This window comes from Camellia sinensis, chromosome 3 (genome assembly GCF_055761805.1).
Source record: "Camellia sinensis isolate YWXY chromosome 3, ASM5576180v1, whole genome shotgun sequence".
NCBI classification, from domain to species: domain Eukaryota; kingdom Viridiplantae; phylum Streptophyta; class Magnoliopsida; order Ericales; family Theaceae; genus Camellia; species Camellia sinensis.
This window is the reverse complement of record NC_138963.1, coordinates 191,872,883-191,887,419: the sequence shown is the minus strand read 5'-3', so window position 1 is coordinate 191,887,419 and position 14,537 is coordinate 191,872,883.

Sequence of the window (14,537 nt, the reverse complement as noted above, 5' to 3'; positions counted from 1 at the left end):
GCATACTACTCAACCTCATGGCAAAGCTTTGCAATGTAGGCATCTGACTTCATAGTTGTAGGAGAGGGTTCAAGGAAAAGAGTTGAAAAATTCGAAGATCTTCAAAGATCCTTGAAGAACAACTTCGAATTCTCTAGAAGAAATGTGAGAGGCTTAGATTCTTCAATGGTCTCAACTCAAGAACACAAGAGTAAAGGAGATGATGGAGATAAGAGATTGGGTGAAGAAGAAGGCAAAATAGCTAGAGAGAGAATAATGGCAAGGCTCTCCCAGGGATCTCCCACTTTCACTCTCAAGGTTGATAATGGAGATGGGAAATTAGTTCTTTCCCAAGAGTCATCTCTCCAAAAATTCATCCCTTGTAAAGCTATGGGTGGGTGCTATTTATAGGCACCTCATGATGTAGGATGGAGCCCATGTGCAAGGCACATGGGGGATATTCTCTCTAACCACCTTGTCCGAGGAGGTGACTTCTCCGAGGAGGTGACTTCTCCGAGGATGAGAAAAACCCCGAAGAGGAGATCAATCCCTCGGCGAACCCTTCTTCTTAGCCACACCTAACCAATGATCCCCAATCATCCCAAAGGGTCAGGGGTAGTCCCAGAGGACGTCCTGCCGTAAAATATTGCCGAGTCTCATGGACCCCCCGGGGTCGTGCCACCTCGACCCGGGTATAGGCTAGTTTAACCGAAGAGTGAATTTGTCTCCACTCACCGTCCTCGGGATCGGGTCCTTTGTTCGAACTCCATTACGCCCATGGTTCTGGTGCGTAGATCCCGGAAAGCTCCGAGCCCGCAAGTGTTCTGGGACTCATTAACGGAGTGACTTCTAGATTACGTCTGAATCCGTTCGAAGCCAAGTATTTCGGACCTCTAGGTTCGTGGATCCGAACCCTTTCGAGTCCGAATGCCTCGGATCTCTAGGCTTTCCTAATACCCTTTCGAGTCCGGGCCTGAGTAAGTCTCTAGGTTCGTGGATCCGAACCCTTTCGAGGCTTAGAGCGATTCAATCCGTTTGATGGCGATAAATCTGGGCCCACCGATTCTTGGACTTGCGATAAATTTGGGCCCACTAATCTTGGGCTATTGGGCCTAAATAATTTAGTGGGCTCAAATTAGCCCCTCTTACAATAGTTGACACAAACTCCGTCAACTTTGTTCCTGAATTTAGAATTGGGCATGTCTACAAGTAAGTATAAAACTGTTTCCGTTTGCAAATTTCTGATTTTACATAAATAATCACTTCTAAAGATAACAATGAAGACAATTAACGGAATCAAGAACCTTTGGTATCAGCCTTTATCGTCAAGGCCAATTTCACAGCAGCATCAAAGAACTCAACTACTTTAACAAAATCCTCCTCGGCAAATCCTCTAGATGTGAGAGCAGGAGTTCCTGAATCACCAGATAAAATAGTTCTTCATGATGAAGTAATTAACAATAACTAGTACATGCAAAATGATCGAAGGAAAAGGGCTTTACCCATAAGAATACCACCAGGCACCATGTCAAACGCATCCCCAGGAACAGTGTTTTGCAATGTGCACTGATTCCAAAATCTTGTCAGCTCTAGAGGTCTGCACTCCAGTCCAGTCTGCACTTCACCGAAGGTCTGCTCGGTGATGAGTGCTCGCACGACGCTCTTCTTTGCCATTTCTTGTTCTTCTGTTAGAGGGATCAAGATGATTTAGGGAAGAGTGGGATCTGGCTCGGGGCAAGGCTCTAGAAGGAAGTCGGTGACTCTGGTTTTCCTTTTTCCGCTATATCGGTAGGTCAGTTCAAAGTTTAATAGCTCGGCCCAATCATGGTCACGGTACCAGAGTGCGGCTCGAAGGGCGTCCTGGTTGGCATAAGTATAGTGTGATTTTAGCTGGTTCAAATCTACAAGAGAGAAAGACAAGGGTTAGCACGATGAGTAAACTGGAACAACAAAGAAAAATTGAACCGGAGTATTCTTACCAGCAGTTCCTTTATTCCAGTTTATATTGTTGCCCAATATCTGGGCTTTCTAGTCTTCAAAATTACCAGAAACCTAAAGGAAGTCGTCATCATTCAGATCTTTGTTCGGTGTGTTTTTTACAATTTTTTCTCAGCCTCTTCTTACTCTAAGGTAGTACACCCAACCATCGTCATTTTGGCCGAGCGAATATTAATGAAATAGCTCGGCCAATCTAAGGTTGAGGCTGAGCTGGCGGTTTAGCTCGACGAAGCCATTTATTATTCTATAAGTGTTTATGGAAAGTTGGGTTGGACACAGTCTTGTCTGGCGAAGGAATTCGCATACAAGGGGTTGTACAGGGAACCGAAGCCCAGCTTCTACGATTGATATCACGGTGAAAGGAACGAAGCCCAGTTTTTCCCAAGGTGTAGTGTCTAGCTCGGCTAGAGAGAGGTGGACGTCATCAGGAATATTGTAGTCTCGGTGGAATTCAGCCATGGCTCCAGGTGAGTCCACTAGGAGTCGGTATTTACCCATTGAAACTCAATAGAATGGTTTTGTTAAATTAGAAGCGACAGCTTAGCTCGGCACAGGTGTGATTTTGGTAGCTCGGTTAAGCAAAAACGTCTGGGGGCAAAGTACTAAAGGTGTGCCTGGCCAACCTAGTTGAGTCTGCAAAGTGACAATAAAGTGTTATGCCCAGATAACTGGACCGGGCTAAGTAAACAGGTAGAGTAAAATAAACCTAGCTCGGCTACATCTGGGCTACGGTCAGTTTTCAGTTCGGTCGTGAAATAGGACCGACGCAAGGTTTATGGCTCGGTTAGGAATAAGCCTAGAAGTTGCTAACAAGCCTAGTTTGGTTACAGAGCGACTTTGGATCAAAAATCATGTTTTTCAAAACTAGTTGGTGAGCCTTTAAGCTTGGGAGTAAGGTTTTGAGTTCATGGTGTTTGTTCAAACATTCTAAACACACGTATATGGAGGTTAAATACTAAAAATATAAAAATGAGTACAAAGGAACATTAGAAAGAGGTATTAAGCAACTTACGTGTTTAAGCATGAGAGTAAAATCCAGCTAGCAAGAGAGCAAGTGAAGAGGAAGGGACGGAAGCACATGAGGCACAAGAACAGGTCTCAGAAGTGCAAAGGGGAAGAAGGTGAACAGTGAGGGTTTGATTCGAGTAATGTGCTTTGTGGAGGCACGAAAACAGCGGGACTTTTCAAACAGTACAGAGACGCAATGGATAAGTGCCACGTGTCACAGATAGGACATGATGTCAGGTACGTGAAACGACAGGCTGTGACAGGCACAATACTGAAGATCGAGCTAACCCAGCTCAGTGGGATTGAATATTTTAATCTCGGTGGTGTTTATTATTTTAGTTCAATTGGCATGAATGTTTTTAGCTCGACTGGAGAAAATAATCTCAAATCATGAGTTGTAGATGGAATTAAGGGGCAATTGAGAGGGTAATTTATGTGTGAACTTGGGCCGAGCTAAGCCCAGATGTTAAATGGACCGAGCTATGGGCCGAGGTAATAGCCTGGATAGCTTTGTCCTTGGTCCCGTCCGTTCGGTCAAAGATATCTGCTAATAGCTCGGTCTGGGTGCTCTGGACTGAGATATAGATGGAAGTAGAACCGTGCTAGATGAGTGAGGTATCACCGAGCTAAATGAGCGCGGTCAAAACTAGTGCAAGGGAAAGCAGTGCTAGCTCGGTTGTCCTGCTACCAAGACCATAGTTGAACCATCTCACTTGGTTAAGCAGTGAGGTGGGTGTAAAAAGATAAGCATTATCTTAGTGATTCCTAGAAGCACTCTACTAAGAAGAGTTGAAGACCTACTAGGATTGTGCCAGGCAGAATCTATAAAAGCTCATGACAGGACCTATGTACAGGTATCACAATTTCTACTCTCAAATACATAGAGCTTTTGTCTATTGTCTATTTGCTAGCTTAGACATCAGAGAGGTATCCGGCACACACACCAGCTAGCTCACGTTTGTGTTTTCAGGAAGTAAAGCGACGACGTTTGAAGGAGTGCAAACTTGATCAACAGGATTATACGAGAAGATTATTTTATGCTCGTACAATGACATAAATGTTTACATCAGATAACGTGAATGTTTACACTAAAACATATGAATGTGAATACAAATGTTAATGTTCATAATGTTAATATCAGATGACGTAAATGTTCACACTAAAACATATGAATGTGAATACAAATGTTAATGTTCATAATGTTAATATCATATGTTTTAGTGTGAACATTCATGTCATATTTTTATACAAATGAATGTTGAGGCTTGTGGTTGTGTAATTTGATGCAATGCTGATGTAAACCTTAACATCACCTTTATCACAATGTCATTTGGTGTGAACATTCACATTCACATTCACGTCATCACATACAGTCAACATTTGGATGCATGGGAACTACCAAAACATAATGACAATAAATGATGCATGGAAACTACCAAAACATAATGACAATCAATAAAGAACCATGTTTGATTTTTTTTGTGTAATATATATCAACATTAAATAGTGGTATGTAATATATATGTCAACATTAAATAGTGGTGTGTAGATATAATGACAATCAACATTAAATATCAACATTAATGAGGAGATGAGAGATTTAGGGTGTTTTGGTCTTCTTACCTCAAATATGACATAATGGAATAGTCAAAGAGAAGGAGTTCGGATCCTCGGTCGCACTTCCTTGCCGCGCGTCCCTGCCGCCCTCCAAAACGACGTCATTTTGGAGGTTTTTTTTTTTTTTTTTCTTCTTCTTCTTTATTTGTTATTTTGCTTTCCCCTTCTCATTTTTGAACCCTAGCCTTTAAGACAGAGAAGCAGGTCTGGACAAGAGAGAGAGACGAGGCAAGGCGAGGTGAGGGGACGGAGGCGACGAACGGAGAGGTGACGGAGGCAAAACAAGGCAAGGTGAGGAAAGGCGATGGTAGAGTCTAATTCGCAGGAGGCGATGGAGCTGAAATGTTGAAGCTTGATAAATGTCTGAGACAGACGAACAGAGAGGTGAAGATCTGGACGAGAGGGCAATGAAACCCAATAATGTTTGGTCCATGATACTTTCAACTACCATCTTCAATATCAATTCAACCAACCTCACCTAAAATTTCTTGAAGAAGTGTTCACTATTCATATTCATCAGTTAGAAACAAACAAAAGAGTGTATAGATGTGTTGCTCTTTTCTTTCAATTCACATCCTTATTGTCTGAATCTAAATGGGGATTGCATTCATTCGAATTGAAGGGTGATGGAGGATGGCGGAGGGAAGCGACACGACGACACTCTCTCGCTTAAATTTCAATCCCCACGACAAGTTGTGTGGTCCTGTTCTCTGATTTTCCATTGATTTATATATGATTATAATTATTATTATTCATAATAATTATAGGACATATTTATATATACATATTTATTGTTTATGTCTGAGTCTGTGAATGAGCGATCTGATGACATTGTTGGTGTCGGTGGCCGCGACAATGATAATGGGTTTGGTCGAATGGATGATGATGACGATCAATGGAATAAGACGAAGCAGAGGAGACATGGGTTTGGAAGGAATCTCAAAAAGGCGAAGAGGGTCACTCTGTTTCGATTCAGAAAGGCTAAGAAATTTTGATAGAGGAAGATGAGATGATAGAGCTAAACCGAACAGATGAGATGATAGAGGAAGATGAAACTCAAATTTTGATAGAGGAAGATAAAATGCATATTTGAAGTATGAAATACATGTATGATATGTTGCTCTCTCAAAACGAAACACCTTAAGCTTGTTTAGATGTTTGTTGAAATACATGTTTGAGAAATACAAAGAAAAGAAGAGGAAGACATACAAGGAATAGAGAGAGAGAGAGAGAGAGAGAGAGAGAGAGAGCAACATACTAGTGTTGATGAATCAGTAACATAGTGCCCAGTGTTGATGATAAGAAAGAAAAAGAGAAAGAGAAAGAGAAGGAGAAAGAAGGAGAAAAAAAAACCCTCCAAAACGACATCATTTTAGAGGGCGACAGGGAGATGCGGCAGGAAAGTGCCACCGAAGATCCGGACTCCAAAGAGAATATGGGTTAGATGGAATAAAACTCTAAGAAAGCAAATTTATCAAAAAAAACTCCCTTTGAAAAAGTGTGCAACTTCTTAAGATTGTCCTCCAAAATTAATAATGAGAATGGATAATAACATAGGTAGACTATCAATATATCTTCATAATTAGATTTAATTTTCATAAAATCCTATTAAAAATAAAATTCTTACAAAATCATCACTAAAAATATTTTTTTCTAACAATTTTTCGCATTCCGCTAAAAATTGATAATTAGTGACTTTTTTTTGTCACGATTTTTATAAATTATAAAACTTACAATTAGTGACGTTTTTCTGTGACGAATTTTTTTAAACTGTCGCTGAAAGTTAAAAATTAGTGAAATTTTTTGTGACGATTTTTTTAAACTATCGCTAAAACTTATAATTAATGATATTTTTGTGACAATTTTTAAATTGTCACAGAAAATTAACAATTAGTGACTTTCTTTAATAGTGTTTAATAAAAAGCACTATTAATTTTCACAGATCTATTGGACGATAAGTCTACCTATTAAAACCTACACGTTAGACCCCCTAATAACATCGGATTAAGGGCTTGATTGATAATAGGTATTAGATAGAATTATATACATAAAAATTATTTTAATTAAAGATATAGCATAAAGTAAAAAAGATCGATTATTTTTAAGTATTAAGTAGAATGAGATGTGATTACCGATAATATAGCTAGAGCTTGTATTCTAGTAGCACCCTTCTAACTCTTTCATATGAGAGATTAGGGATTTATATCTCACTTTTGGTAAAGTTGGGTGGAAGAGTTTTATTAGTCCCTATATATTTTACTTGTTATTTAGGTCTTATTTGTCATAATCTAAAAAAGTCAAAAATTTAAAAAGTCGTTATCCTATTTAAGTCACATCATCTTATTTTAAGTCATATCACCTCTCTACCACATCACTTCAAACCCAATCCATACCCAACCCATATTTAATAAAAAGTCAAAAAGTGCACTTATTTAGATTATCCCAAACAACCCTTTATTGCAAGTTTACTCACCATCAGCGTTTAAGAGATACAGAGATTACCAATACTATCGATATGATATTGATGACCCTAACATTTTGTGAGATTAGCAATACTATTAGATTACCAATCCTAATATCTTGTTTAAAACAAACAATGAAATAGGAAATACCAAAAACTATGTGGATTTCATGTGAGGTTCACAAGAAGATGTGAAATTCCCTAATCCCTCTGGTATGGTTAATCAAGATAGGTCCTAAAAGTAAGACAAGTTAGGAGAGCATCTATAAGTTAAAAGACAACAATCAAATTAATTTATGTGATTATTCCAAATTAAACTTAAGTCTTATATTTCAATCAAGTGATACTGATTATATATCCTTTTTTTTCGTCATTTCAATTTGTCAAATACTATTTAGTTAATTTAAATAAATTTATAATTTTTTTGCTACAACAACCTATATTAGTTTTGATATTCTTATTCCCCTAATATTTTCATTTATGAATCATTATTTTTTATAATTACAACTACTAATCTTCATTGTACATTGACCAAATTATTTAACATTTTCTCTTTCAATTTATGTTCATCAACTAGAGCTTGATTAAGTAAATGGTTGGTAAAAAAAAATTTAAAACAAATATATAGGTTTAGACCTCATTCAATTGAATTTTATTTACGAAAAGAGCATTGATAGAGACCCCATCCAATCACCACCCCCACAACCCCCATACACACGTGGTGGGTGGTGGTTGGAGGAGAAGGAAAACAAAAGAAAAAGTAACCAATCAAAGAAGAGAGGGGGTCAAAGGGGGTGAGGGGAAAGGGGGTCTTAGACATTTTTGTTAAATACTTAAGATCTCTAAAATATAACTCTTAAATTTCCTCTTAATAATCAATTGTTGATTTGTTTATGAATCTACACTACAAGAAAAGTGAGTATAAAACACTGAACTTTTTGCGACGGCATGTATCCATCGCAAAAAGTGATCTTTTGCGATGGCATATGAAGCCGTCTCAAATAAATGTCTTCTGCGACAGTAGTTTCCCCGTCACTAATAAGCACACAACAAAAAGTCTCTTAAATACGGAAGTATTTGTGACGCACTGTGTACCGTCGCAAAATTTTTTTTTTTAAGACAGGTGAAATTTACCATCGCAAATAGTGAACATTTGTGACGGGAATTCTCTGTCGCAAAAAAAAACCTTATTAAAACGGTGTCATTTTAATAAATGGATTTGATCATTTGTGACGGTTTATCTATACCGTCGCAAATAGTACTGAAAATTTTCATCTCCCTCCTTCAGCCCAAATGGTGCTCGATCAAAACCCCTAAAATATTTTCATCCCCAAAATCCCTAACACCATTCTCCCTCAAAACCCCCAAAATCCCTAAGACTTTATATATTATTTCCAATTCCCAATCACAAAGATGAGTTCAAGTTCGTGTATCACAATCACAGAGATGAGTTCGAGTTCCCAATCACGGAGACGAGTTCGAGTTCGAGTTCGTGTATCACAGTCACAATCATAGGGAGTTCGTGTGACGGGTAAGTTCTTGACGAGCGACAACGGCGAGTGTTCACCGACGATCTCTCTCTCGACAAGCAACGATGGCTAGCAGTGGTGCGGCAACGGCGTATTACGATCTCTCTCTCTTGTGCGATCTCAGTCAGTATGCTCTCTCTCTCTCTCTCTCTCACACACACACACACACTGATATATATATATATATATATATTTATTTTTTTCCTTCCCTTGTATGCTGATAACTGGTGACATATGTTAACACACTGATTATGTTTGTGGTACATGATGATTCATGTCGATTTTCACTTCTTACATAGTTACAAAAACATGTCTTTGTTTGGATGGTCCATGAGAAAATGATAGTTTACACGTTTTGAGTGTGTAAATAATAAATAAAGAGTAATGGTAAAAACCTATACATTTATATTCAGAAATTATTTTTGTTAGATTTTAAAACTGTGTAACCAATGTCGATGAAGGTTCAATTGATTGAGATAAAGAGTCACTTGTTGTTCTCTCATCTATGTAACTACCATCGATTTTTTTGAGAGAGAGAAAGGGAGGAGAAAATTTGTTTTGAGAGAGATATATGAAGCGGGGAGAGGAGTTTGAGTTGGGTTTGATGGAAAGCTGGTATTTATATATATATATATATATAGGGTCTACCCTTTGTGTTTGTTTGATAAAATTGTTTATTTTGTTATTATTTTGTTGTCTGCAAATACAAGTTGTATGTAGTGTTGGTAAATGAAGATGTGGAGATGTGGGTGTGGTGGGTCAACCCAAGAGATGGTAAGGAACTAGGAAGATTCATAGTTAGAGAGAGAGAGAGAGAGAGAGAGAGAGAGAGAGAGAGTAAATATTGGGAAAGGGGGTGTGGGTGTGGGTGTGGAGTAGGGTTAACTATAGTGTGTATGTGTTGTATCACAGATGAGTTGTGGGCTATGTATGTGAGGTGGGGGGCCACAAGTAAGCAAGTTGATGGGGTTCACATGAGTGTGGACTATATTTTAGAAAGTTCATCCCCCTCTGGGCTTTAGTTACTTCTGTTGACCACCAGCATGGCCTCTTTCTCTCTCTCTCTCTCCCCTTCTCTCTTATGCTTATCTAGAATAATACTGACTTTGTTTGGGAAGGACTATTTGGGCTAAAGTCTATTTTGATAATTAGATTAAAAATTAATTTTTTTAAGTTATATTATTTTTTTCATATATTTTTTTAAAAAAAAGTTTAAAAAATTAAAAAAATTAATTTTTAATCTATTTCTCAAAATAGATTAAAATAGTTAATAAAATAAAATGTCACATCTAACTCGTAATTATTTTATTTTTTCTCTCACAATTATCAAACTAACTAAAAAAATCAACTATTTTCTCAAAAATAACTTTTTTTTAACTAGGTAAAATAGTCACACCAAAAAAAAAAAAAAAAAAAATCGAAAAGGTAACTATGGTGTTTTTAATAGAAAAGTTTTAGTACCATAATGATCATTTATTTGTATCATTTTATCTTAACATCTAATATGTTAATCTAATTGTCAACATTATATTAGAGATATATTTGAGTGGTGAACCCATTACATGTTGATATGTGAGATGATAAATGACATAAAAATTTGATAAATATAGTATTATATAAATGAAAATTGTTGGAAATTTATAGTTTTATAGGCTTATTTTGGGCCATCTTTGAGCCCAAAATAACACTTTTGGGCATATTTGTTGTTTAACACTTTTGTCAGTTAATGAGTAATTTGTTGTAATTATATTTTTGTCTAGGGCATATTTGTTGTAAATATGACTAATTTTGCCATTCTTTCTCTATCTGCCTCCCTCATAATCCTATATCATTATGACCCTTACATTTGTTGTAATTATATTTTTTTCTAGGGCATATTTGTTTTGCATATGAGATGTATATCTCTCAGTAAGTTTGCCTGAAGCAAATTAATGGTGGGAAACACATATGCATGTGGAAAATGACTGGCATTTAAATATATTTATATATATTGTTGAGAAGATTACAAAAGAAGTGAAGTGTGCATTTGAAGGAAGTACAAATGATGGATAAGAGTTGGATTGATTTGCCAAATAGGATGTCTAGAGAATATATTAATGGGATTGATCAATTCGTTGTGTTTGCCTACACCAATAGGGTCGAAGGTTCGATGATTAGTTGTCCGTGTAGGCAATGTGAGAATCAATACCATCTTCTACGAGAGGGTATACGAGAGTATCTGATTTTGAATGATTTTTTTTAAAAAAGTACAAACATTGGATTAATCATGGAGAATCTTACGTATCTCTGCATGGTAATCGAGAGAATGAAACATTGGCTAATTTAGACATTGGGGATGATAAGGTTGGAATGATACAAGGGGCTATGGGAAATCCACATGCCGGTACAAGTGTTGAGGGTTATGAACCACAGGGGCCTGATCCCCATGCATCTGAATCCCAGCTCGGTCCAAATGCAGAGACTGCAAAGTATGTCAAACTTCTTCAAGATGCACAAAGTGAATTGTATCTGGGTTGTCAGAAGTTCACATCTTTGTCATTCATTATTCGACTTCTACATCTGTATCTGGGTTGTCAGAAGTTCACATCTTTGTCATTCATTGTTCGACTTCTACATCTGAAAGTGCTTAATCAGTGGATAGACAAGTCTGTTGACATGTTGCTTAAGTTATTGAATGAGGCATTCCCGTTGAGTGTGAAACTCCCGGACTCATATTATAAAGCTCAAAAGGTCACAACAGATTTGGGCTTCACGTATGAGACGTGGGATGCATGTCCCAATAGTTGCATGTTGTTTCGAAACGAGGATGCCAATCTTGATAAATATGTCATATGCAACAGTTCTAGATGGAAATCAAATGGTGATAGTGGTTCAAATGGTCCTAACAACGGTGGAAAACGAATAACTGCAAAACAAATGAGGTATTTTCCTTTCATGCCAAAGTTGCAGAGGTTGTTTATGTCATCCAAGACGGCTAAGTTAATGAGATGGTATGCAGAGGAACGAATTGATGACGGTGTCTTTAGGCATCCTGCAGACTCCCTTGCATGGAAAGATTTTGACCGTCGGAATATTGACTTTAGTAATGATTGCCGAAGTGTAAGGCTTGGCTTAACATCTGATGGTTTTAACCCATTCAGGACGATGAACATAGTTCATAGCACTTGGCCTACTGTACTCATTCCATACAACTTGCCGCCATGGATGTGCATAAAGCAACCATTTCTAATTTTATCCGTGCTTATTGACGACCCGAAAGGACCTGGTGACAAGATTGATGTGTATATGCAACCATTGATTGAGGAGTTGAAAGAACTATGGAATGACAGTGTCTCCACATTTGATGCATCAACAAATCAAATGTTTCAAATGCATGTAGCTTTACTGTGGACAATTAGTGATTTTCCTGCATATGCAAACTTGTTAGGATGGAGCACTAAAGGCGAATATGCATGTCCTTGTTGCAATAATGAAAATATATCATGTTGGTTGAAGCATAGTAGGAAACAATCATACTTGGGTCATCGCAGATTTTTACCTAGTGGCCATAAATTTCATAAGGATAAAGTATCATTTGATGGTAGTTGGGAAGTCAGACTCAAACCAAAATTGTTGTCTGGACCTGAGATGCTGCTACAATTAGAATCTGAGGGTATTTTAACCCAATACAAGAGGGATGACCTAAAGGAGAGGCATATGAGACAAGTAGAGAAGGAGAAAGCTGGACATCGCACCCATAGCTGGAAGAAAAAGAGTATCTTTTATGAACTGCCATATTAGGAGCACAATCTAATAAGACACAACCTCAATGTGATGCATATAGAGAAGAATGTTTGTGACAATGTATTGTGGACAATATTAGGAGTTGCAGGAAAATCGAAGGAAGGTGTTAATGCTCGGCGTGATTTACAAGATATGAATATTAGAAAACCCCTACATTTGTAGTTAAGAGGGTCGAATAAAGCTTATTTACCACCAGCACAATTCACGATGACCAAGGATGAGAAAGATTTGTTTTTGAAAGTGTTGAAGGAAGTAAGAGTTCCCGACGGGTATTCATCCTACATATCACGTCGTGTGCACTCACATGATAGAAGCATTGGGGATCTTAAGAGCTGCGATAGTCATATTCTGATGCAACAACTTATTTCATTAGCTATTCGAAGATCGTTACCGAAGAATGTAATTGAACCCTTGATTGAATTGAGCAATTTCTTTAGATAATTGTGTTCCAAAGTAAATTGTGCGACGGATTTCCAATATATTCAAGATCGTATCGCCGTAACACTTTGTCATCTAGAGAAAATATTTCCTCCGACTTTTTTGATATAACTGAGCACTTGCCTATACATCTAGCTGACGAAGCATTATTGGCTGGAGCGATTCAGTTTCGATGGATATATCCAATTGAGAGGTATCTTCTTACTTTGAAGCAATATGTGCGTAATAGAGCTCATCATGAAGGTTCAACTGCTAAAGGATATCTTATGGAAGAATGCATGAATTTTTGTGCACAATATCTCAATGATGTGGAAACCAAATCTAGTCGACTCGTGAGGAACTATAGTGGTGATGATAATCTGGGTCATGCTGTTGGTGAAAACACAAGCTTTAATGGTGGTGATGAAAACACATGCTGTTGGTGAAAACACTTCTTGGGTACAAGCTCATCGGTATATCTTATTCAATTCAACCATTCATAAAGTAGGTTACGTCACTCACTCAATATTTTATTATGTTTTATTGAATTTTGAACCAAATTTTTTGTATTGATAAATTTTCAATCTACACAGCAAACACCTTGAAGTATTTAAGCTCAAAATGCCTCATGTCGATGATCATCAGCTTCGGTGTGAACACTTTGAAACTTTTCACATTTGGTTCAAGGAACATGTATGTATTTAAGTCTACAGATTCTAGTTACCTAAGTCGAACTACATTTTAAAATTTACATTTTTGTTTTAAATAGGTTCAAACTTTGCGAAGGACTACTGATGTCACATTTTCTGAAGAGATTATTCTTTTGGCAAATGGTCCTCATAACCTGGCAAGGAGGTTCAACGGGTACATAATGAATAGGTTTCAGTATCAAGTAAAGGCCATGGATGACCGTTGAGCCACACAAAATTGTGGAATAGCTTTGAAGGCAGATACCATAAGTTATACTGGTCGAAAAGACAAGAATCCTTGTGTGGGGTTTGTGTACTATTATGGACAATTGACAGATATTGTTGAGATTCGATATTCCAATGAGAAGAAACATGTGTTGTTTAAGTGTGATTGGATTGACAACATTCATGGAAAGAAAGAAGATGTTTTCAATTTCACATTGGTCAACTTCAATCATTTGTTATACCAAGATGATCGAATTACCAATGAACCTTTCATCTTAGCGTTCCAAGCAGAGCAAGTTTGGTATGTTACAGACCCGTTAGAACCAGACTGGCAAGTGGTGGTGAAGATGTCTCAAAGAGGTTTATTTGATATGAGTTTGACTGATCCACAAATCGAGCCAACAATTAGAAGAAAATATAATGCTTCGTGATGAAAAAGTTGGTTGGGTGGGGGAAGCCGCAGAAGAAGAAACAATTGATGTTCAAATAGACTGATATTTAATCAACATCAATAATTGAATTAAGGCCAAGGTTGTAATTAATCATCAGTTTCTTAATTTACTTTGTCTTTGTAATTGTGTTAGTTCAATTAATGTCATATTATAGTTGATTTAAAACCATTCTCTATGTTTCTAATGTCAATTAATGTTATATTGCTTGCAGATTATTATGGGAAGGAAGAGGAAGCCTGATCATCTTCTACGCATGATGTTCGATGTGGTACATAGCAAGACATCAGTAGCACCACCATCAGAGGAGGCATCATATCGACCACCATCGGAGGGGCCATTAATGCCACCACCATCTGACCAGCCATCGCAGCGACCACTA